We start from the raw sequence: 26,118 nt of genomic DNA, 5'->3' as shown, positions 1-26,118 counted from the left end.
CATGCAAAATTATCTATTTCCATTGAGATGGAAATAGCCTAAACCTGCAGCATAATACATTTAGTCTAGGGAAATAGGTGAGCTTGATAACAGCGACATTTTCAAAATGAAGTAAGTATTTTTTTCACATATTATACGTTTTTCATTGCATGTCATTTTAAATATCAACTTTTTCCTGATCTTTCTTCTAGTCTCTCTATAAAGATATTTCTTCCAGGACTATATATTATCCGCTCCTCAGCGTGACCTCCCTGACTAGCATCCTACAGTCAGTATTGATGTTTTTATCGTTTTTTTTTTTTTTTTTTTTGAGACAGAGTCTCACTCTGTTGCCCAGACTGAAGTGCAGAGGCATGATTTTGGTTCATGCAACCTCTGCCTCCCAGGTTCAAGCAATTCTCATTTCTCAGCCTCCCAAGTAGCTGGGACTGCAGGTATATGCCACCACACCCAGCTAATTTTTGTATTTTAAGTGGAGACAGGGTTTCACTATGTTGGACAAGCTGGTCTCAAACTTCTGACCTCAAGTGATGCTCCCCACCTTGGCCTCCCAGAGTGCTGGGATTACAGAATTGAGCCACTGTGACTGGCCTATTATTTTATTTTTCAATAGTTACCAAAATGTGTTATTATTTTATTTCATGGTTTCACGTTTTTGTTGCTTTTAGTATTTCTTGCACACTAGAATATAAACCTCCTATTGGCAATATTAGTGCGATTTGACCACCTTTATATCCCTAGAACCTAACATCATATCTGGCACAATAGATACCCACTGACTGAATGAATGAGAGGCAGACATAATACATGAAATTAGGAAAGACCTAATAAATAATAGTTTTACAATGGAAGCAGAAAGCTCCTTTGTTTTTGTGGAAGCAGAGAGTACATCATCCTATGCATAGGTCATACTGACACACACAAATAAATTAATGGATCAGATAAGAAACATCCCAACCCATCTGTTTTCCTCAAAATCTTAAGTTTTCAAGTAAATAGAATCTCTGGGTCATTGTCTCAATTTAATTCTTATACATGATTTTTTTAAAAATTTCATGATTCTCTATTTAGGCACCACAATATTTCTATAAAAATTTTGTAAGGGTGTTTTTGTAGCCCTAACATAATTTGCAGCACCTACACATCTTCAAACCTTGAACAACAATAAAAAGTTATTTTGTATTTAGATTCACACTAAATTTAGGAAAGGTTAAAATATTAAATCAACCAACACTTTACTTAAATCCAGTATTCCTTTTCTTGAGATTAAATGGCCTCCTTGTTTTGAGGGTAGGGGAAGACAAAAAAAAAAAAAGAAAGAAAGAAAAAGAAAAAGAAAGAAAGAAAAGAATAAAAAAGCCCGCTTGACTTCCGCTTGCACATTTTCAAGTGAAAAAGATAGCTCAGTCACTTCTAACACATCTTAATTGCTTCATTATATTTTTATAGAGCACCTGAATTGCTTGGAAGAAGCTTAATTAAAATGGTGCTTGTTTTATAGTTAACAGAAATGCAAAAAGCACATATCTTGCAGCACAATCAATCACATTTTTTCTTTGCTGCAGTCTCAAAGACAGTATAGACTGAGCAGATTAATAAGGCACTGAAACATTTGAGCACCATCAGAATTTAGATGTGTGCATCTTCTTCTTGGACCCAAGCCTCTCATAAACTTTAATATAATCTTTCCTTCAATCTACGGCATCACTTAATGAATCGCTGGCCTTAATATATTTTGTGGTCTGACTGTACATTTGCCAATTCTGAGCATTATGGGAGAAAGGAAATTTTCAGTACAGCAGCAGTTATCATTAGGCACAAATTCACATTGTACTTATGGTTGGTTTCACTATTATTTTCAGTAAAAATTATTGGAAACTACAAGATATAGTTTGGAGGCATAATTCAGTGCCAGTCTTCTGTGTGGCTTTGACTAACACTTAATTTATCTGTGTTTATATCCCTTTCTAAACAAAATGAACTTCTTTCCTGGAGACAGGTGATATAATAAGCATTTTGTATGTTTCTGACTAAAGACTGTTGAAGGTAGAGAGGATAGAAGTATAGAATTTGAGATAATTTATATAGAACAAAAGCCCTTGCAACACCTGAGAGTAGCACCTGCAGGGCAATTCCTAGAACTTTCCAAAATGACTAAGCAGCTCACCATAGGACTCTTGCAACAATGTTGTTCTGATTTGTCACTGACATTTTTCTTCTTATAATCACAATTGTGTTAGAATTTCTGAGCTCTTTAAAGTCTACACTAGAATCTGCTTTGTTTCTCCTCTGGGAGTGGAAAATTTGGATCTTCTTTGAAGCACCCCTTACCTTGACTTTTTTGATTATTTACCCAAACTTATAATAAAGGATTCATTCGTCATGTACTCAATAAATATTATTTTATACTATGTTACTAACACAGATGAAGTCAGATTTTATTGCTTTTGACATCAGGGTCTAATTATTGGACATAGATATGAGATAGAGAACATAGGCTAGCATCTAAACAATGTGATCCTCAGAGCAAGAATGAGATTTTAAACACTAAAATATGTATATTTTGGAGGAAACACTCATAAAGAAAATTTCTTAACAGTACAATATTGTGTTAAATTTTCTGCATGAATAAAGTAATCTAGCTCTGATTTAATACAAATGCTAGTACACAAGGAGACTCATAGAGTAACATGAATGTCACAGGTAAACAGTTAACAATTCTCCTTTACTGAAAGTAGTTTTTAATTATAAAATATAATAGAACTGATACTCCTACCTTTCTCCCTACTACCAAAAAAAAAAATGCACACACACGTACACACACACACAGACACACAGAGACATTCAGAAGAAATTGTAGTTATATAGACAACAAAGAAAAAAGGAGAATACAATAAGCTTAGGATTCAAAACCTCAGGGTCCTTTTACTATACAGAATAACCTATCATAATAAAAAAAAATTACTTCTAGTTGGATAAATAACAGTATGGGATAGACTATTTACCCCAGTCATTTAAGAGAGTGAAGCTGGTGTAGTGAGTTGAATGGTAGCTGTATTAGTCTGTTTTCACACTGTTGTAAATAACTGTATGAGACTGGGCAATTTCTAAACAAAAGAGGTTTAATTGACTCACAGTTCCACCTGGCTGGGGAAGCCTCAGGAAACTTATAATCATGGCAGAAGGCGAAGGAGAAGTAAGTACCTTCTTCACAAGGCAGCAGGAAAAAGAGGGCACAAGGGAAACTGCCACATGTAAAGCATCAGATCTCATGAGTACTCCCTCTCTATCATGAGAAGGGCATGGGGGAAACTGCCCCCATCAGCCAATCACCTCCCACCAGATTCCTCCCTTGACAGGTAGGGATTATAATTTAAGATGAGATATGGGTGAGGACACAGAGCCTAACCATATTATTCTGCACCTAGCCCCTCCCAAATTTCATGTGCTTTCCACATTTCAAAACCAATCACGCCTTCCTGACAGTCCCCCAAAGTGTTAACTCATTTCAACATTAACTGGAATGAGCATCAAAAGTCCAAATCTAAAGTCTCATCTGAGACAAGGCAAGTCCCTTCCACCTATGATCCTGTAAAATCAAAAACAAGTTAGTTACTTCCAAGATACAACAGGGGTACAGGCACTAGGTAAATGTTTCCATTCCAAATGGGAGATATTGGCCAAGTCCAAAACCTGGCTGGGCAGTCATTAAATCTTAAAACTCCAAAATCTCCTTTTATTCCGTGTCTCACATCCAGGCCATGCTGATGCAAGAGGTAGGCTCCCACAGCCTTGGGCAACTATGCCAATGTGGTCAGGCAGGGTACAGACCCCATGGCTCTTTTCACAAGCTGGCATTGAGTGCCTGTGGCTTTTCCAGGCATACATTGCAAGTTGTCAATGGGTCTACCATTCCGGGGTCTGAAGGCTAGTGGCACTCTTCTCACAGATCCACTAGGCAATGCCCCAGTGGGGCCTACAACCCCACATTTCCCCTCTGCATTGCCCTAGTAGAGGTTCTCCACAAGAGCTGTGCCCCTGCAGCAGACCTCTGCTGGACATCCAGGCAAGTCCATATATCCTCTAAAATCTAGGCTAAGGTTCCCAAAGCTCAACTCTTGTCTTCTGCACACCCATAGGCTTAACACCACTTGGAAGCTGCCAAGACTTGGAGCTTGAACCTTCTGAAGCAATGGCCTGTGCCATACATTGGCCCCTTTTAGCTATGGCTGGAGCAGGGGCAGCTGGAATGTGGAGCACCAAGTCCTGAGGCTGCACAGAGTAGCAGGATGCTGGGCCAGCCCATGAAACCATTTTTCCCTCCTAGGCCTCTGGGTCTGTGATGGGAGGGGCTGCTGCAAATTTTTCATACATGCCCTGGAGACATTTTCCCCATAGTCTTGGCTATTAACATTCAGCTCCTCATTACTTATGCAATTTCTACAGCCAGCTTGAATTTCTCCCCAGAAAATGGGTTTTTCTTTTCTACCTCATGGTCAGGCTGCAAATTTTCCAAACTTTTATGCTCTGCTTCTCTTTTAAATGTAAGTTCTAACATCAAATAATCTCTTTGAATGCATATGACTGTACACTTTTAGAAAAAGGCAACACAAATCTTGAGTACTTGACTGCTTAGAAATTTCTTCTGCTGGATACCCTAAATCATCTCTCTCAAGTTCAATGTTCCACAGAACTCTAGAGCATGAACAAAATGCTGCCAATCTTTTTGCTAAAGCCTAACAAGATTGATTGATTTTTACTCCAGTTCCCAATAAGTTCCTCATCTCCATTTGAGACCACCTCAGCCTGGACTTCATTATTCAAATCACTATCAGCATTTTGGTCAAAACCATTCAACAAATCTCTAGAAAGTTCCACACTTTCCCACATCTTCCTGTCATCTGAGCCTTTGAGACTATTCCAGCCTCTCTCCATTACCCAGTTCCAAAGTTGCTTCCACATTTTCAAGTATCTTTATAGCAGTGTCCCACTCCCAGTACCAATTTCCTGTACTAGTCTGTTTTCACACTACTGTAAAGAACTGGGTAATATATAAACAAAAGTCTCACTACCTGAGACTGGGTAATATATAAACAAAAAAGGTTTAATTGATTCACCATTCTGCATTTCTGGGGAGGTGTCAGGAAACTTGCAATCATGGCAGAAGGCAAAAGAAGAGCAGGTACCTTTTTCACAAGGCAGCAGGAGAGAGGACAGGGGAAATTGCCACTTCTAAAGCACCAGATCTCATGAGAACTCCCTATCATGAGAACAGCATAGGGGAACTGCCCTCATTAGCAAATCACCTCCCACCAGGTCCCTCTTTCAAAACGTGAGGATTACAATTGAGGTGCAATTTGGATGGGGACACAGAGCCAAAGCATGTCACTAGCTAGAAAGATTAACACCTCTATCTGTGAATATGACCTCATTTTTTAAAAAGAGGCTTTGTTGATGTAATTAACTGAAGGATCTGTAGATGAGATGATCCTGGATATCTGGGCAAGCTCTAAATATAATGGTAAATGTCTGAATAAGAGACAAACAAAGGAGAGATAGGGAGAAAAAGGAGAAGGCCATGTGAAGGCAAAGGAGTGAGAGATTAGAGTTAAGCAGCCACAAGCCAACATGGCTGGTGGTGCCTGACACCACCAGAAGCTGTAAAAGATAAGATGGAATTTTGTCCTAGAGATTTCAGAAGTATAGCCTGGATGTCACCTTGATTTCAGACATTTAGCCTCCAGAATTGTAAGAAAATAAAAATAAATTTCCTTTGTTTATAAGCCACAAGGTTTGTGGTAATTTGTTACAGTAGTCCTAGGAAACTATAAAAGCTAGTAAATATTTTACCTTTTCATGTGACACACTGCAATAAAATGAATCTGTATAAACAAATAATGTAATTTGATTGCTCACACTCTAAATTTGCTTAGAGAGTTTTAGTAACATTCCAAGAAACATTAACCTCATACAAAATAAGATCATGTTTCCCAGGTGTTTTGCCTTTTAATTATTTTTCTTTTATAGTAAACACCTTTCAGTGTTATCCAGCTAAACCCATGATTTTCTTTCTGCAAAGTTATTGACTTTGCTATCCAACTTAGAAGTCTATCTGCAGTCCAGATCAGTATTATCCAGTTGCATTTTCTACTACTCCATTTGGTTTCTGCTTTAGCTTTGAAGCTCCTGCTCAACACCATCATTTCTGTTCTTTATTCATTGAAAAGTGTTTTCATGACTGTTCTGCTCTTGTTTCTTCACATTCTTTCTTTGACTTTATTTACTCCTTTTGATGAGCCAGTTGTCATGTCATTTTACCTTTCTTACCCAACATCACAGCCTATTTTGTTTTTGTTTTAAATGTCCTTGAGAGTATAAGCACAATGTCCAAAATTTACTTTGGTTTTTTATTGTAAAACTTTTTACACAAAGACATTTTCTTCACTGGGCTCTTGCATTACTATGTTCATATGCTTATTTCATGTTGCATGATCATTTATCAACTTTTATTTTTTCTGTTAATTACCTTTAAATGGGGAAAAATAGCTATAGAAAGCATAGATGCTTTATCTTTGCCTCTAAATAGCTTGAGTTGATTTTTATTTTTTTTTAATTTTCAACTTTTATTTTAGGTTCAGAGTACACATGCAGGATGTGCAGGTTTGTTATATAGGTAAACGTTTGCCATGGTGGTTTACTGTACAGATCATTTCTTCACCTATGTAGTAAGCACAGCATCTATTAGCTATTTTTCCTGATGCTTTCCTCCTCTCACCGCCCTTGTTCCCTCCAATGTGTCCATGTTCTCATAATTCAGTTCCTAATTATTAATATAACTGAGAATATGAGAAATTTGATTTTCTCTTCTTGCTTTTGTTTGCTGAGGTTAATGGCTTCCAGTTCCATCTGTGAACCTGCAAAGGACAGGATTTTGTTTCTTTTTATGACTGCATAGTATTCCATGGTGTATTCCCACCACATTTTCTTTATCCAGTCTGTCACTGATGGACATTTAGGTTGATTTTATGTCTTGGTTATTGTGAATATTGCTGCAATGAACATACGTGTACATGTATCTTTATAACAGAATAATTTATATTCCTTTGGGTATATACCCAGTAATGGGATTGCTGGGTCAAACACTGTTTCTGCTTCTAAGTCTTTGAGGAATCACTACACTGTCTTCCACAATGGTTGAACTACCTTACACTCCCATCAACAGTGTAAAAGTGTTCCATAACCTTGCCAGCATCTGTTGTTTTTACATTTTTTAATAATAGCCATTCTGACTGGTGTAAGATGGTATCCCATTGTTGTTTTGATTTTCATTTCTCTAATGATCAGTGATGTTGAGCTTTTTTTTATATGTTTGTTGGCCACATGTATGTCCTCTTTCAAGAAGTGTCTGTTCATGGTCTTTGCCTACATTTTAATGGGGTTGTTTGGCTTTCTTGTAAATTTGTTGAATTCCTTGTAGATGCTAGATATTAAACCTTTGTCAGATGGATAGACTACAAAAATTTTCTCCCATTTTGTAGGTTGTCTGTTTACTCCAATGGTAGTTTCTTTTGTTGTGCAGCAGCTCTTTCATTTCATTAGATCCCATTTGTCAATTTTTGCTTTTGTTACAATTGCTTTTGGCATCTCTGTCATGAAATCATGAAATCTTTGTTCAATCTTATGTCCTGAATGGTATGGCCTAGGTTTTCTTCTATGGTTTATATAGTTTGGGGTTTTACATTTAAGTATTTAATCCATCTTGAGTTGATTTTTGTATGGTGGAAGGGAGAGGTCCAGTTTCAATTTTCTGCATATGGCTAGCCAGTTCTCCCAGCACCATTTATTAAATAAGGAATCCTTTTCCCATTGCTTGTTTTCATCAGTTTGTTGAAGATCAGAGTGTTGTACGGGTATGATCTTATTTCTGGGTTCTATTCTGTTCTATTAGTCTACGTGTCTATTCTTGTATGAGTACCATGCTGTTTTGGTTACTGTAGCCTTGTATTATGGTTTGAGGTCAGGTAGAATGAGAACTCCAGCTTTGTTCTTTTGGCTTAGGATTGTTTTGGCTATTTAGGATCTTTTTTGCTTCCATATAAATTTTAAAATAGTTTTTTTTTTTTTAATTATGTGAACAATGTCAGTGGTAGTTTAATGGGAACAGCATTGAATCTATAAATTGCTTTGGGCAGTATGGCCATTTTTACAATATTGATTCTTCATATCCATGATCATGGAATGTTTTTACATTTCTTTGTATCATCTCCAAATTCTTTGAACAGTGGTTTGTAGTTCTCCTTGAAGAGGTCCTTCACTTCCCTTGTTAGCTGTATTCCTAGATACTTTATTATTTTAACGGCAATTGTGAATGAGAGTTTATTTGATTTGGCTCTCAGCTTGCCTGTTGTTGGTGTACAAAAATGCTAGTGATTTTTACACATTGATTTTGTATTCTGAGACTTTGCTAAAATTAGTTATCAGCGTAAGAAGCTTTTGGACTGAGATAATGAGGTTTTCTAAATTTAGGATCATGTCATCTGCAAACAAAGATAGTGTTACTTCCTCTCTTCCTATTTGAATACTCTTTATTTTTTTCTCTAGCCAGAACTTCCAATACTATGTTGAATAGGAGTGGTAAGAGAGGGCATCCTTGTCTTGTGCTGGTTTTCAAGTGGAATGCTTCTAGTTTTTGCTCATTCAGTCTGTGGATTTGTCAGATATGGCTCTTATTGTTTTGAGGTACTTTCTAGTTTACTGAGAGTTTTTAACACGAAGGGATGTTGAACTTTATTGGAGGGTTTTTCTGCATCTATTGAGGTAATAATGTGGTTTTTGTCTTTAGTTCTGTTTATGTGATGAATCACATTTATTGATTTGCATATATTGAACCAAACTTCCATCCTGGTGCTAAAAGCATACTTGATTGTGGTGGATAAGCTTTCTAACGTGCTGCTGAATTTGGTTTGCCAGTATTTTATTGAGAATTTTGCATCGATAATCGTCAAGGATACCGGCCAAAAGTTTTATTTTTGTTGTTATATTTCACCCAGATGTTGGTGTCAGGATGATGTTGGCCTCATAGAATGAGTTACAGAGGAGTCCTTCTTTCTCAATTTTTTGGAATAGTTTCAGTAGGAATGGTACCAGCTCTTCTTTGTACCTCTGTTAGAATTTTGCTCTAAATCCATCTGGTCCTGGGCTTTATTTTTTTATTTGGTAGGTTATTTATTAATGCCTCAATTTCAGAACTCATTACTGGTCTATTCAGAAACTCAGTTTTTTTCCTGGTTGAGTATTAGGAGGGTATATATGTCCAGGAATTTATTTGTCTTCTAGATTTACATGCATAGAGGTGTTTATAGTATTATCTGATGGTTGGTTGTACTTCTGTGGAGTCAGTGGTGTTATCTCCCTTATTATTTCTGATTGTGTTTATTAGAATCTTCTCTATTATTTATTAGTGTAGTTAGCAATCTATGTGTTTTATAATTTTTTTCAAAAAACAAGCTTAAATTTATTGATTTTTGGAGGTTTTATCATGTCTTTCTCAGTTCAGCTCTAATTTTTGTTATTTCTTGCCTTCTGTTAGCTTTGGGGTCTGTTTGCTCTTGGTTCTCTAGTTCTTTTAGTTATGATGTTAGATTGTTAACTTGTGATCTTCCTAACTTTTTGATGTGGGCATTTAGTGCTATAAATCTCCCTCTTAACACTGCTTTTGCTGCATTCCAGAGATTCTGGTACATTGTTTCTTTGTTCTCATTAGTTTCAAAGAACTTTATTTCTGCCTTAATTTATTCACCCAAGAGTCATTCAGAAGCAAGTTGTTCAATTTCCATGTAGTTGTGTGGTTTGGGGTGAATTTCTTAATGTTGAGTTCTAATGTGGTTGTTTTATGTGGTCTGAGAAGCTGTTTTTTATTATTTCAGTTCCTTTGCATTTGCTGAGAAGTGTTTTACTTACAATTATGTGATCGATTTTAGAGTAAGTGCTGTTCAACGATGAAAATAAGGTATATTCTGTTTTTTTGGGGTGGAGAGTTTTGTAGCTATCTATCAGGTCCACTTCATCCAGAGCTGAATTTAGGTCCTGAATATCTTTGTTAATTTTCTGTCTTTATGATATGTCTAATATTGTTAGTGGAATGTTAAAATCTTCCATTATTACTCTGTGGGAGTCTAAGTCTCTTTGGAGGTCTCTAAGAACTTGCTTTATGAACCTGTATTGGGTATGTATTGGGTATGTATATATACATATATATACATATATATACACACACACAAATATATACACACATATACACACACACACACATATATATGTGTGTGTATATATACTTTTTTTTCTTTGAGATGGAGTTTCACTCTTATTGCCAAGACTGGAGTGCAACAGTGCGATCTCAGTTCACTGCAACCTCTGCCTCCTGGGTTCAAGTGATTCTCATACCTCAGCCTCCTGAGTAGCTGGGATTATAGGAGCCCACCATGACGCAAAGTTCATTTTTCGCATTGTTTGTAGATATGAGGTTTCACCATGTTGGTCAGGCTGGTCTCAAACTCCTCAAACTCCTGAGGTGATTCACCCACCTCAGCCTCCCAAAGTGCTGGGATTACAGACATGAGTCACAGTGCCTGGCCAGGTGCACATATATTTAGAATAGTTAGCTCTTCATGTTGAATTGGTGCCTTTACCATTATGTAATACCCTTCTTTGACTTTTTAAAATTTTTGTTGGTTTAAAGTCTGTTTTGTCAGAAACTAGCATTGCAACTCCTACCTTTTTATGTTTTCCATTTGCTTGGTAAATTTTCCTCCATCCCTTTATTCTGAGCCTATTTGCATCTTTGCATGTGAGATGGGTCTCTTGAAGACAGCATACTGATGGGTCGTCATTCTTAATCCAGGTTACCATTCTGTGTCTTTTAATTGAGGCATTTAGTCCATTTACATTTAAGGTTAGTATTATCATATTTGAATTAGATTGTGTCATGATAACACTAGTTGCTTATTTTGCAGACTTGTTTATGTGATTTCTTCACTGTTTTGCTGATCTGTCTACTTCAATGAGTTTTTGTATTGTCTGGTAACAATTTTTCCTGTCCATATTTAGTACTTCCTTCAGGAGTTCTCGCAAGGCACGTCTGGTGGTAACAAATTGCCTCAGCATTTGCTTGTATGAAAAGGATCTTTTTTCTCTTTTGCTTATGAAGCTTAGTTTGGTTGGAGGTGTAATTCTGGGTTGGAAAATCTTTTCTTTAATAATGTTGAATATTGGCCTCCAATCTCTTCTGGCTTCTAGGGATTCTGCTGAGAGGTCCATGATTAGTCTGATGGGCTTCTCTTTGTAGGTAACCTGACCTTTCATTTCTGGTCACCCTTCACATTTTTCCTTTCTTTTAGACTTTGGAGAATCTGATGTTTATGTGCCTTGTGGATGATCTTCTTGTTGAGTATCTCACTGGAGTTCTCTGCATTTTCTGAATTTGAATGATTGTCTGTCTTGCTAGGTTGGGGAAGTTCTCCTGGATGATATTCTGAAATATGTTTTCCAACTTGGTTCTATTCTCCCTGTCTCTTTCAGGTACCCCAATTAGTCACAGATGCAGTCTCTTCACACAATCTCACCTTGCTTGAGTTCCAGACACATTCGTTGAGGATCCCAGGGCCAGAGTATGTAAAACTCCTGGGTCTCTGTGTGAGCATGAGCAGGCTCTGTCAAGACTCCACATAGTTCTGTGTCTGACTTCAGGCCCTGGTGGCATGGGCTCACCATGGGATCTCCTTATCAGCAAGTTGCAAAGATCCATGGGAGAAGCAAAGTTTTTGGGGGTTGTGCAAGCATTCACCATTTCCCTTGGCTGGGGGTGGGGATTCCCTTGACTCCATATCATTCCTGTGTGGGCCATCACCCCACCCTGCTTTTCTTCATTCTCTGTGGGTCGAATTGTTTCCCTGATCAGGTCCAATGTGACTACCTGGATATTTCAGTTGAAGGTGCTCTATTCACTTGCTCTTTTTTTTCCTCTTTGTGAATGCTGTGAACTTCAGCCTCTTCTAATCAGCCATCTTTTTGGCGATATATTTTAAACAACTAAAAAATATATTTACACCATGGGATAAAAAGAAAAAAAAAAAATTACGATTTATGTGTGTTTAGAGTTAGAGAGAGCTCCCTGTATCAGTGTAGTCTGTGAGGACTAAGCTCTGAATTTTTTTTTTTTTAAATCTTGCCCAAAGTTCTATATAAGGGGTCTGGGAGTCATGCCCTACAAATCATAAATTCTCATCAGATGGGTTTTATATAACCCTATATATTGTGACTTGCTTTCCAACCCAACTCTGGAATAACATTATGAGACAAGGAAGAAAATCAAAATTTTTACCCCAAAACATGTTTCTTTGCCATATCTTGAAATGGCCCTACAAAGCTGTCCTTTGTGGGGGAAAATCTGTATCTGTAAAGAATCTCTATTAACATAACTAGATCCTTTTCTTCCAGGCCCTCCCAATCCTAAAGAGATTAACTAAAAGTCTAGCACCTTTTAAAGATTTGAATTTGTCATCTATTGTCTCTGAGGGCAGAAACTATAAGACTTCAAAAGAACCTTGGTCTCCACAATTTTTTATCTTAACCTAAACATTTCCTTCATATTGATCCTAAGTCTTTACACAAACTCAACCAATTGTCAACTAGAAAATGTTTAAATTTACCTATAGCCTGGAAGCCCCCACTTTAAGTTGTCCTGCTTTTCTGGGCCAAATCAATGTATTTCTTAAATGTATTTGATGTCTCATTCCTCCCTAAAATGTATAAAACCAAGATGAACCCAACCACCTTGGGCACATGTTCTCAGGACTTCCTGAGGTTTGTGTCACAGGCCATGATCACTCATATTTGGCTCAGAATAAATCTCTTCAAATATTTTACAGAGTTTGTCTAACTCTTTTCGTTGACATCCGCCATATTGCTTTATGGACCTGGGGTAGACTTTTCAAGTGTCCTCTCTTTTTATTTTCCAAAGCAACAGTCGATTTTCTAAATACATTACATGATACACTCATTTCATCTTGACACCAGCCCAATTGTCCCATAGAACTGATGTTTATGGTTTATTTCCCATCAGCCCTTCCAGACAGTAACTACCAGCAAAAACTTACCAGATCACTGCATCTGAACAATGAGATGCCAGACCTCTTACTCATCCTGATTTCCTTTTTTCACCACCTGCTTCCTGTTGAACAATTCCTTTTCTTTACCCCTCCCTAATTCCTGTTTACCCACATGTAATTACATTTCTTCCCCACTATGTAAATCCCTAACTTGGTCAGTTAGATGGACTTGAGACTCATCTCCCATGTCCAAAGCTGCAGCACCCAATTAAGGCCTTCTTCCCTGGCAATATTTGTTGTCTCAGTGATTGGCTTTCTCTGTGGTGAGTGGCAGAATCTAGACTGAACCCTTGGTGTTTTGGTAACAATCTTCTTAATAACTCTATAAACTGGATCCTACAATTGCTATTTTTCTCCTTTTTCATTAGATTAAGAAACTGAAATATAGAGCAGTTTTGATTTATTGAAAGACCCACACATTGAAACCACATCAAAGGTGGGATTTAACCTCAGACAGGTGGCTGTAATCTATGTGCTCTGGTATTTATTTGATACTTTGCATTTCCTTGGAAGATCTGGTGATGAAAAATTACATTACCAATTGCATTATTTGGAATCCTGGTGAACAGGGAAACAAAGTGGCGAGCATTCACAGAAGAAATATTTGTCTGTTTCTGTCCCAGACTTCCCAAGAAAGTCTTATCTGGAAAATACATTTAGAATACAGAAACTCATCCCACATTACCGTTGTCTATCAATACCATTTGTGTAACTTCTCCTCATGTCTTAACCTTCTCCTTCCATTCCAGAATGAGGCTAATTTACTTTTCATAACCAAAATGCTCATCAAAGCAGTTTTCTAAAAAGAAGATTTGTTTCCTCTTCTAACAGCAGTTGTCACATTTCTTACCTAGCATCAGAGAACTCAACACCAACTGCAGCCATTAAGATTGTAGAAATGACTTCATTTGCTTTTACATTTGCCTTTTCCCTTTTCTCCCACCTATAGCTATTTTTATATTCCAATAGTCATTTCTATTGGAGTGTGCAGCAGTGGTTGTGAGATGTGTATGTTTCAATTTTCATCGTATGCAGAATTTCCGACAGTCTGCCTGTTTGAACTGCCATTTCACTACCACAGGCAGCTTTTCTTGGAAATCTGACAGTCTGCAAAATATACCTTGCCTTGAAGTTCATGAACAAAACCTTATTGATCACTTAGTCTCTCATTCTCCAAAGCTAGGAAATCATTTAGCTCTCTCATAGATGTCTATATATTTGAATGAATATTTGCATACCTATTCATGTATATATACATTTTTCAATCTTTACAAAGGATTCTTAGAGGGCAGTTTTTGTGTCTTATTGATATTTTTATTCTCTCTGTCCTGTATTGCTTGGTGAATAAATGGATGAGTGAATGAATGAATATTAACTGAAGCCATTCTGCCATTTTGGCCTCATTTGTTCAAAAGGTTTTGTGCTTGAAGTGCTTTCCCCCTCAATAACCTCTTTAAATAACTGCCCATCTTTCAAAATCAATGCAAAGATTTTCTTCTATATTTGCAATTACCTAACTTGACTGAGCATAAAAGTTATAAAAGTTTCTTGTGAAACAAAATAAATCCTCAGGTCCTCATGAAGGTACCAAATCAGAACATTCAAGGGAATGCAGGGATTCTGCATTTTTAGTAAGCACTCTCAATGAGTCTTGTGATCAGGCATGTTGGAGAAAAGCTGAATTGCAGGATATCTCCTATAAACTCTGCTAAGTAATAGTCTTTCCGATTGTTTTGTACCTTCTTCAGAATGCTTTTAAAATTCTGCTTTAAAATACATATTTTTGTGTAAAGTCTAACTGTACTATAAAAGCATATACCCCTGAGAGTTAGAAACTTGCTTTGCCCAAATTTTGAATTCACCATAGTAGAGCACAGTAGTGCTTTGCAAATAATAAATATTTGTTGGGTTGAGTCATTACATATACTCTGTACAATCACAGCTTCACATTCAAATAGGTGACAGAGCTGCAACTTGCTTTAAAGAAAAGTTTGAAATAATTTAAATTTCTTTCTTTCTTTCTTTCTCCTTTATTTATTAATAATTTTTAAGACAGGTCTCACTCTGTCACTCAGCCTGTAGTGCAGTGGATGCAACTCACTCACTGTATGAGTGAATGCAACCCAGCTCACTGCAACCTCTACCTCCTGGGCTCAATTGATCCTCTCATCTCAGCCTCTTGAATAGGTGGGACTACAAGTGTGTGCCACCTCACCCAGCTAATTTTATGTATTTTTTATAGAGACAGGCTTTCATCATATTGCCCAGGCTGGTCTCAAACTTCTGGGCTCAATTGATCTGCCCACCTCAGCCTTCCAAACTTCTGTGATTATAGGTGTGAGCCACTGCACCCAGCCTACTTTTAATTTACAAAATATATTAACACAATGCTTAACATAAAATGGATTCCAATGACATTTTGCTATAAAAATGGAAATGCCTAGTATATTTAGTAATGTTTTCTAATCTTAAATCAGTATTTACATTTTTTCTTGACTGCTAATAGTTTTCTGTTAATAATCAAGAGACATCCAATTATGAATTTCCACCTCTGCTAATACATTAATTAAATAACTGATTGCTGAGAATAGATTAGAAAGATAAAATTAGGAAATAATTGAAGAGATTGAGAAGCAAGTGCAAGTTGAGAAAAAATGGATTTTTTAAGGGACTGAAGTTGACATCTAGCAAATGAAACATACTGTTAACCAAATGCAAAGCATAACATCCATCAGGATGGCCAGACAAGCAGAACCACAGCAGCACACTGAAAATGCAAAGGAACAGGATCTTCAAACAAGAACTCCTCTCAAAACGTTCACTGGCAATTAAGAGCAGTCTATTCTGACAATGCAGAAAAAAAAAAAAGGGAACCCCATGACAGGTATTTTAACACCACACTGTGCAGATATGGACTCCTATGATGATATGTCCAGGCTATGTTTTTAAAATGGTAAGAGTGCTTCATAAGGCTGAAGTTATACTTTTTTTAAGTTTTTAAACTTATATTTTAGGTTTCTAAACTTCATTTCTGTTTCTTTTCATTTATGGAAATTTCAAACTTACAGAAGAGCAATGTAGCATAGTAGTTTAAAACTCAAATTCTGGGGACCTTCCACAAGTTGCTCAATCTGTCCCTCAGTTTTCCCTCTGTAAAAGAATGATGTCAATAATAACTAATGCATAGGGTTCTTATAAGAATTAAATGTGTTAAGATGCTTACTCCCAGAATGTAAGGACTCAGCAAGTGATACTAATTAGTAGTAGCAGCTACAAGCAATTAAAGAGTAATGCATCCAGATGACTTAAGTGTACACTATAGAAAACGGTAACTATCTAGCTTAAACCAATAGGAAATTTAATTCACTTGTGATAGGCAGCATAATGGCTTCCCAAAAGTGTCTGTGTTTTAATCCTAGGAACTATGGATGTGTTACTTACATGGCAAAGGAGAATTAAGTTTACAGATAGAATTAAGGTTGCCAATCAGCTGGCCTTGAGATGATGATATTATCCTTGATTATCCAGATGGGACCAATATAATTACAAGGATATTTTTAAGTGAAAAAAGAAAACAGGTGAGTAGGAGTCAAAGAGAAATGTAAATGGAAGTAGAGGTTGGAGTGATGTGATTGCTGACTTTGAAGTTTAAAAGAGGGCAATGAGCCAAAGAATATAAAGAGACTCTCAAAATTGAAAAAGGTAAGAAAACAGACTATCTTCTAAAACCTTTAGAAATTGATACAGGCTTGCTAACACCTTGATTTCAGTCCATTAAAACCCATTTTGGACATCTGATTTCCAGAAATGTATGATAAGTTTTTATTGTGTTTAACCACTGAATTTGTGGTAATTTTTTTTTGTTTTGTTTTGTTTTTTGAGACCTAGTCTCGCTCTGTTGCCCGGGCTGGAGTGCAGTGGCCGGATCTCAGCTCACTGCAAGCTCCGCCTCCCGGGTTTTACGCCATTCTCCTGCCTCAGCCTCCCGAGTAGCTGGGACTACAGGCGCCCGCCACCTCGCCTGGCTAGTTTTTTTGTATTTTTTAGTAGAGATGGGGTTTCACCATGTTAGCCAGGATGGTCTCAATCTCCTGACCTCGCAATCCGCCCGTCTTAGCCTCCCAAAGTGCTGGGATTACAGGCTTGAGCCACCGCGCCTGGCCGGTAATTTGTTACAAAAGCAAGAGGAAACTATGTCACTCAATAATAGAGTCCAACATAACGAGTCTCCAAAATTGCTTTATCCAGCAGCTCAAGACATCATTAATAACTCACATTTCTTGCATCTTTTCCTTTGCCATCATCAGTGTACGGCAAGCAGCCCTGATAATATGAAATCACTTCACCAGCTTCCAAATTCCGGCCAACATTGTAAACATACGCAGCAATATCTAAGGAAAAATAGATTATATGTCTTTTTATATCTGTTTGATGTTTGACTTTCTACATTATTTTTGGTATCTTTTCCAAAAATATTTATTAATCTTTATTTTATTAAAGATATCAATCGTTTTATTTGTGGTTTGCACCTTATTTTACTCTTATTTAGACTTTCCTGCTACTAAGATTATTTCTCTAAAAGCTGTCAATGTCTTCTCTGGTGATATTTTAAAACCAAAGTGCACTTAACTTTAGGGCATAAGGAACAAGTCTAATTTTAAAATACATTTTCTAACTTTTTAACTTATCCATTTCACATATGTATCACTTCTTGGGCTCTCAGTCTGCTGCATAGATCAAATGATTTATTTCTTCATATTCTACATGATTTTCATTGCTGTTACATTGTAAAAAAAATTCTTGTATATAGTAGGGCAATTTCCTTCTACTACTTCTTTTTTAAGAGTTGTGACACAATTCACTCCAAATGTATTTTAAAATTAATTTGTCATGCTCTATAAATTATCTTGTTGGAATTATATTTATTTGCATTGTGTTTGCAGATTAATTTGGAAAGTTTTTTTTATCTTTATAGCATTTAGTTTTTGATCTGGGAAGATATATGTCTCCACTTATTTAAAACAAATTTTATCTTATATCATTCAATAATGTTTATAGTTTTTTTCAAAATTTTGTGACACTTACTTGTAGGTGCCGTATGATTCTTGTTGCAACCTGTTTAAGTCTCTGAATTGCTTTTATTTACATATTTATTTTAGTTTAGATTGATTATTGCAAGAATATGAGAAGATTGCTGGTATTTGTATCTAATAAACTTATTGATCTATTTAATTCTAAAACGGATTTCTTGAATTTACTATGAAACCAATGACAAGTTTTTATTTATCTTTTATCTATATTATTGCTGTGTCTTTTATGAACTTATTATTTTGGTTATTACTTTGGTAGAAATATTAAGGGTAACAGTAGAACATTTGTCTTGGTATTGATTATAAGGGCAATTCTATAATTTCCCTATTAAGTATGTTAGTTCCTCTTTTTGTTAACATCCATTACAAGTTTAAGGAAGTTCCTATTTCAAGAATTTTTATTCATATGTGTGTGTGTGTGTGTGTGTGGTTCCTGATCACTCTTGATCAGAATAAATTACTTTCTATTATATTGCCTAATTTTAGCTTGTAAGCTCAATTTTGAACACTGTTTATTTTGAACATTTCTCCAGAAAGTTTTTATATTTTTTTTCAGGTGCCTCAGATAGGAACTACTTTTATATTAATTTTCCATGTCAAAAAAGTAATGTAAATTCAATCCCAAAACTCACATGAGGCAGACCTAAAGCTGGAATTCTCAAAAAAAATTATTTTAATTATTAATTCAGATCTCAGGCATAGGCTTAGAAACTTCTCTACAGTCTACATTAGCAAAAGGATAGATTTTAAGTAGTCTACTTTTCAATAGACGCTAAAGTCTTTCAAGAGTACCATATTTAGTTGCATACCTCAGTTCTAACTCCATGAATTCGTATACCTCATACTTTAACCTTTGTCTCTGGATGGCTAAACCTCAGCACTGTTATTGATATTAATAAATGCCCCAGGAAATGAAAACATAATATTCTTATCATATTGGCTTTCTGCGATTTTTCTTCTTTGTGTATTCTCCATTTTCAATTAAACTAGGCATCTTAATTGACATTTGTTGCCTTTTATAAAGCGCATTAAATGTTTTGAAGCAAGTAATTTTTCAATGCATGTAATTCAACATATTGCCAGAAATGAAAGCCTCATCTCCAGATTTATATTTATTTCAATTACAGACACATTTAGGCTTCTTTTCCTCTTTTTAATTTTTCATCATGCTTTTTTATTGTCTTTTTATTTTGCTATTTATTACAATTGAGCTGTTTAAATCCCTTCTTACACTTTACCTGTTTGCTTTACAGAGTTTACTCTTTTTCTACCCTTCACTGCTTTGAAAGTTATTTTTATTATACCTGTTTTTTTTAGTGCTTGCTCATAAATTTTGACTATGCATGTCTATCTTAATAAACTGTAAGATTAATCAGTATTTCCATTTTTCTTCCCACACTATATAAGCTATAAAAGATTTATAATATATATGTATCGTGTTTAAATACATCAGTTCCAAGGCATTTTAAAAACATCCGATAACAATTTTTTTTCATGCCAACTCTCATTTAGATTCATCAGCATGCTTTACTGATTTCTTTGCTCATCATCTTTGGGGGATCCCACTTTTTCCTTAAGCTTCATGTTTCATTGTATTGAGGAATATCCTTTACACTGGGCTGCGTTTGCAACTAGTAAACACTCTTAGTCTTTAAAATCTCTAATATTGTCCTGCTTTCAACTTCGTTTTCAATGGTTTATTTACTTGGAAATGGAATTTTGATATGATTATTTTATCCTAAGCACTGAAGATAGTATTTTTTGGTGGTCGAAGGGTGGGGGGGTGGGGTGCATGCTTCTAGAGACTATTTTAGCCACTGAAAAAGTCTGCTATCTGCCTGATATGCTTCTGCAAATAATGTCTTTTCTCTTTTACTAGTTTAATACCTCCCCTCTATCTTTGATTATGTGCAATTCAATTACAATGTAAGTATGTGTTGAATAGTTTTCACTTATCCAGCTCCAGACTTGATGTTTTGCTTCTATTTTTGGAGTTTGAGGATTTTTATTTATTATTTTTTATGTTTTATTGACTGAGTTGATTGCACAAACAGTAAATTACTATTGCAGTCCAGCATGTCTTGAGTTTTCAAGATTTCTTTATGGGGCAATACTGAATTTGCCTTTGAAAGGTCTTTGGGTTTTACCATTTCAAACCTGAGTATCTATGTATTTTGCGTTAGGCACCATAGGAAAAATAGACAGCATCTACAGGCTACGAATTGTAGACACTACAAAACCACACTGCTGTAGTGAAGGAGCATGCTGCTCGCTCTATAGTGTTCTTAAGCCACTACACCACCATTTAATATATGAAGAGGGAGCATCTATTCATTTTCTGCTCCAACAGGGGAAGCATCATACAATTGTGCAGATGTAGTTCCTAGAAACCTGCTGTAGCTGAGATAGTTACTACTTTAGCCACATCCTCTCTAAAGGGAAACTGCTCAGAGAAATGCGCTTGAGCTACCTAGGAGAATTGTTCCCCGGGGAGGCATTTACATTTCTTTTTTTCAGACGGAGTCTCGCTGTGTCGCCCAGGCTGGAGTGCAGTGGCGCGATCTTGGCTCACTGCAAATCTTGGCTCACTGCAAACTCCGCCTGTTAGGCTCACGCCATTCTCCTGCCTCAGCCTCCCGAGTAGCTGGGACTACAGGAGCCCGCCACCACGCCCGGCTAATTTAGTAGAGATGAGGTTTCACCGGTTAGCGAGGATGGTCTTGATCCCCTGACCTCGTGATCCACCCGCCTCGGCCTCCCAAAGTGCTGGGATTACAGGCGTGAGCCACCGCGCCTGGCCAGCATTTACTTTTCTTTGATCTCCACTGTACCGGGATAAGCAGGAGAGAGCAGTTGCCTAATAGGTTTATACGTACCTAGTTTAAAATGTCCAGCTGAGGTGTCAATGTGCTAGCAGCCCTCACTCTCAGCGCCTCCTTGGCCTCAGCGTCCACTCTGGCAGCGCTCGAGGAGCCCTTCAGCCCGCCACAGCACCACGGTAGCCCCTCTTTGTGCTGGCTGAGGCCTGAGCCGCTTCCCTCTGCTTGCCTGGAGGTGCGGAGGGAGGGGCGTGGGCGGGAACCAAGCCTGCGCAGTGCTCCAGGGTCAGTGCGACTTCCTTCCTGCGGGCGCGGGCCGGGTGGCGGCTAGAAGGGCCCTGCACATGGAGCGGCCTGCAGGCGCCCGCCTGCCCGCGCCCGCCTGCCCAGCGCAGTGAGGGGCTTAGCACCCGGGCCAGCAGCTGGGAGGTTGCCCGCCTCCCCCAGCAGTGCCGGCCCGCCGGCGCTGCACTCAAATTCTGGCAGGGCCTTAGCTGCCTCCCCTCCGGGCAGGGCTGGGGACCTGCAGCCCTCCTTGTCTGAGCTCCCCAACTTCCGGTGGGCTCCCGCGGGGCCTGAGCCTCTGGGAAGGGCGCTGCCCCCTGCTCCCTGGGGCCTGGTCCCATCAACAGCCCAAGAGTGGAGGAGTGCAGGTGCCGCTTGGGACTGGCGGGCAGCTCCGCCTGCAGCCCGGATGCAGGATCCACTAGGTGAAGCCAGCTGGTCTCCTGAGCCTGTTGGGGACTTGGAGAACTTTTATATCTAGCCTGAGGATTGTATGTGCACCAATCAGCACTCTGTATCTAGCTAATCTGGTGGGGACTTGGAGAACTTTTATGTCTAGCCAGAGGATCATAAATACACCAATCAGCACTCTGTGTCTAGCTCAGGATTTGTAAATACACCAGTCAGTACTCTGTGTCTGGCTCAAGGTTTGTAAATACACCAATTGGTGCTCCCTATCTAGCTAACTCTATACCTAGCTAACCTAATGGGGAGAACTTTTCTGTCTAGCACTCTGTGTCTAGCTCAAGGATTGTAAATGCACCAATCAGCACTCTGTGTCTAGCTCAAGGATTGTAAACACACCAATCAGCACTCTATCAAAACCGACGGATCAGCTCTCTGTAAGATAACCAATCAGCTCTCTGTAAAATGGACCAATCAGCAGGACGTGGGTGGGGTCACATAAGGGAATAAAAGCAGGCTGCCCAAGCCAGCAATGGCAATGCTCAGGTCGCCTTCCACACTGTGGAAGCTTTATTCTTTCACTCTTTACAATAAATCTTGCTGCTTCTCACACTTTGGGTTCACGCTGCGTTTATGAGCTGTAACACTCAGCACGAAGGTCTGCAGCTTCACTCCTGAAGCCAGCAAGACCACGAACCCACCAAGAAGAATGAACAACTCCAGACAGGCTGCCTTTAAGAGCTGTAACACACACCTTGAAGGTATGCAGCTTCACCCCTGACAGTGAGACCATGAACCCACCAGAAGGAAGAAGCTCCAGATACATCTGAGCATCTGAAGGAACAAACTCTGGACACACCATCTTTAAGAACTGTAACACTCACGGCGAGGGTCTGCAGCTTCATTCTTGAAGTCAGTGAGACCAAGAACCCACCAATTCCGGAAGCACAACTATCTTACCTAAGTGATTATCAGACCTAATCCGCCATGCCTGAGACTTCATCAGCACCAGAAAACAGTTATTCATCTAAAACTTATCCCCTTAATGTTATTTTTATTCACTTATCGTACTTATTTTCCCCCCATTAGAATTTATAGTTAATAAAAGCAAATCCCTAGACCTTCAAATTTTTCAAATTTTTGCCCCATGTAAAATCTTCCTTTTCCATGTTGTCATCTTTCCTCTGTTGTCTATCCTTCTACCAAGTTCCACATAGGGGCTCTTTTGACCCCCATTACTACTTTGAAATGGTGTCTGCCTTGATCTTCAAATACCCCAAGTTTTTTGACAAGTATGTCACTAAGTCTGTTTCCCGCTCTCTCCATATTGCTATAATCTATCAGCCTTCCCTTTCCTCTATCAGTAACTTCCTTTTATTCATGGATGAATTAAGCACCTGATTTAATATATTTCTGTTCATGTCGTTTCTAGTCTATATTCATGGTGGCATCAATAACCATCCAATACCTTTACCTCAGTTCCTTAGTCTCCTTACAATCACACTCCTGAGTTCATTGTCCTTCTCCTTCTCATAAGCATTAACTGCTACATCTTTGTAATTTTCTGCATCTTTGAAATCTTCTGTGGCAGAAAATTTTCTAAAAACATTGGGGATCAGAAGAAAATATTTCCACTCTCGTACAGTACTGGTTAGTATAAATTCATACAGATTTACAGCACTGTGCATGTAATAGGATCTCAGCCAGCCCTTCTAGCCCCTCAAGTTAACATACCTCAGAAAGAGCTTTCAGTATGCCAGCAGATGATAGTTATCTCAGTCAACTTACAAAGCCGGAAGCAAACTTAAGAGCAATAACAAGTCCACTTTGCATTAGAGTTGAAGCAATGCCTCAATTTCTAATATAAAGCTGAGGACAAATCACTCTTATCAAGTGTGATTTATATTGGGTAATTTCTATGAAAGTTACATTCTTAAGTTCTAAATGCTTATAGTCTTAAATCTATTAAAATATATGAACAATCCTACTTGCACTGAGTTCAAAATTTTTATTTCAAATGGAGATGGCTACTAAATTAATTCCATATAATAAAAATAAGGAAGAAGAAAAGATTAAGAGAAAGAAGAGAATATGTAGATCAATGGAGAGGTGAGAGGGGAAGGGAATAAGAGAGGCAGTGCAGAGGAAGAGGAGGGTCACAGTGATTGGAAAGTTTCAAGGCTGTGTCCTCATGTTCTCCAAGGTCACATAGCAAGTAAGTGGCAAAGTTGGACTGAAACCCACTTTTGTCTACTAGAATAATGGCTTTAAGTTCTATATTGTTAATGAAGTTTAATTTTTAATTCCTTGGATCTAAATTATTTTTATAAAGGCTTGAAATTCATGGAAAATATTTCCAGGTAAACAGTTTGGACTAAGTTCAACCAGTTTTAACAAAAGCAAAGTTGAGGTCATTCATGCTTATTTGTACATACAAATATATAATGCTTAGTTATGATTCATATAAAACTAAAGTATGGCTCACTGTAAAAAAATCAACCATATTCTTTCTAATATTTTATTATTGTTTTCTTTGAATTCACTGTTTGGATGTTTTAAATCACTACACATATTAAACGGTAGTAAAATGTTTTGCTTTTTATACATTTTCAACAATCACTAATAACCTTTCCTTGAAAATAGTTCTGCTTGCCATCCTAATAAATCTGATGAAATTTACCTTTATTACAATCTTATTTTTGGCCCAACTGAAATTTTGTAAATAAAAACTGGCATTTTTAAGGTCTATTGTTTGTTCATTAACAACACTGACTTATAAGTTTATAAAAGGTTTTAGCTGTTAGACAAACAAAGTATATGGTTCTTTGTGAGTATTTTTCCTTTTTTGGCAGTTCCTAAGTACATGTTTGGGTTAAATATACCTAAAAACAAAATAAATATCAATGGCAATGTTAAGGGAATTACAGTTAAAGCGATATAATGTTTTAAAAATGTGTAACTATTTGAAGTCCAAGATTCAAGTTCAATTTCTAGTTTACATACTACAAACTTAACACAGAATTTTGTTTCAGCAGAGCTGAGTTTTGACTGAGTTCCGGTTTTATTCCCATAATGCAATAGACTTGAATGAGTCTTCCTCGCTCACGTATGTTTGTTCCAGTGCAATTTTTGCTTTGACCCTCTCCCTGGACCAAATCTGCCATACAGATATATTTAGTTTGACTTATATAGTATTTTTGAAATTAGAAAATGTCATGTAAAAAAATAGAATATACGATTTTCTTGAAAAATGTGAAAGTTCTAGCAATTCTATCATGGCAAAATCTGGCAAGAACAGTGGTCTTTGTTGTTTTTCTTAACATTATTTTTCATCATGACCCCTCCTTATCCCATGAAATTGTAGTACTACATATAGATGTATATTTGTATGTATATCAAGGCTTTATATGTTAATATAGTAAGATTTTCTTCCTCATACCCTGTAAGGACCAATATTTATCCCTTGGTGTCGATAAAGCTGGGTTGAGAATGAATGCTTTAGACAACAGTGCATGTGCTTTGTAGCATCTCATGGTCTCCCCCACTACCTAACTTACTCCTTTCTAACTGTTCCACTTGTTAATATCATCTGCCTGTTTCTTGGTAAGATTTTGAACTTGAGACCTCTGTTTTAAGTGTTCAAAACTGGCTGCTGACATTAGATACCCATAAATTTTAACTGCTGCATTATCACAGCCTCTTACCTTATATTTGTTGCTTAATGTATAAATGGAATAAAATAGCCTTATCAATTTTTGAGGGAATTTAATAAAATAATATTAACAAAGTACTGGGGGATATGTCATGCACATTTTAGTTCTCAACTCATATTAAGAATTATTAACAGTATTTAAAAATATTAATGCTATTTAAAAAAACATAATAGGACTCTACTGCCCCAAATAATATTTAACAACCTAAAGCCTCAAGCATAAGATTTTATTTGCTCATTTGGGTATTTGTTTGTTAGTTTGTTTCTACTGAAAATTTAACATAGAAAGAAGTTCCCCTTTGGTTATATGAGTGAAGTCTGAGCTAAGTGTTAATTAGCAGGCTAAAACCATTCTTAGAATGTAGAACATTGAAAAAAAAATGAGCTAGATGGGAAATTCTAGTCATCCTTGGACAACAAACATTCATTTTTTTTTTTTTTTCTGAATAAATACGTTTTATTTGAATTAAGTGGAAAAGATAATTCTGGTAGTCTTTTAGTTTTTTACACATGATCATATTTTATAGTGGTTTATGGGAAAGGTAGAATGATTTCCTGGAAAAATGCTAGTTTAGATTCTAGCTAGTCATCATCTGAATCCTGGTTCTATTTCTAAGTAAGCCAGCAAGATTTCTGATTCT

This window comes from Piliocolobus tephrosceles, chromosome 14, assembly GCF_002776525.5.
Source record: "Piliocolobus tephrosceles isolate RC106 chromosome 14, ASM277652v3, whole genome shotgun sequence".
Taxonomy (NCBI): domain Eukaryota; kingdom Metazoa; phylum Chordata; class Mammalia; order Primates; family Cercopithecidae; genus Piliocolobus; species Piliocolobus tephrosceles.
Note: the sequence above shows the minus strand (reverse complement) of the source record.